This window comes from Myotis davidii, unplaced genomic scaffold, assembly GCF_000327345.1.
Source record: "Myotis davidii unplaced genomic scaffold, ASM32734v1 scaffold129, whole genome shotgun sequence".
Lineage (NCBI taxonomy): Eukaryota > Metazoa > Chordata > Mammalia > Chiroptera > Vespertilionidae > Myotis > Myotis davidii.
In genome coordinates this window covers 514,920-515,672 of record NW_006383019.1, presented here as the reverse complement: position 1 = coordinate 515,672, position 753 = coordinate 514,920, and the positions used below count along the sequence as shown (strand labels likewise).

At 56.2% G+C, this 753-nt stretch overlaps 1 pseudogene; it reads right to left on the bottom strand.

Annotated features, from left to right (window-relative positions):
* LOC102773902 overlaps window positions 1-290 on the bottom strand; it is a 5,508-nt pseudogene extending 5,218 nt beyond the window's left edge.
* Window positions 291-753: the final 463 nt, after the last annotated feature.

The window sequence follows — 753 nt, the reverse complement described above, 5'->3', positions numbered from 1 at the left end:
TGATTTCCTCAAGGAGGATGGGCTCTGGTAAGGCGAACCGGGAATTCCAGGCACAGAAAATTGTGGAGCTGAGCCCAGGGCCTGAAGGTGCAGGGGATGCGGGGAGCACCCACAACAACCCGCTGGCTTCCATCCCGCTGCCTCCTCTCCCTCTGCCACCTGCAGCCACACTGCCAGGTAATGCTCGGTCCATCGTCACCTGCTCGGAGACCTCCCTGGGCCGGGCCCTGCGCCTCCAGCAGAACCACTTACCGCTCCAGCCTGGTGGTTGAAGCCTTCCCTGCAGACATCTTCCCTCCTCTACTCTCCAGATATGGCTGTGCCCCACCTTCGCCCAGCATGGCTCCTGCCCCCGATACCTCCCCACTCTGCTTCCTCCCCAGGACGCCCCGTAACTCTTCCACCCTCCACCAGCTCCAAAGAAGTGCTTGGGCAAGTCCCTTGGTCCCGGCGGTTCCAGTTTCTCATACACGTGGTGACCGTAGTTTGTCTCAAACGCTGTGGGAACATGGGTGGGGGAGAAGCTGAGGTCAGAACTCAGCGTGCAGTCTGTGGGCTCTTCAATATTTTAACATAAAATCAAGTTTTGTTATTATTGAAGTGAAAAACCATACGGAAAATGGAGACAACAGTCCCCTATAATAATCTCACTGGCCAGGACCTCCAATGCGATCGCTTTGGAGACTTTGCTGCCTTGTTGTTACAGAGACAGACATTACTGTTCCCGCGGGGAGGCGGAGGGGTTTTGTTGTT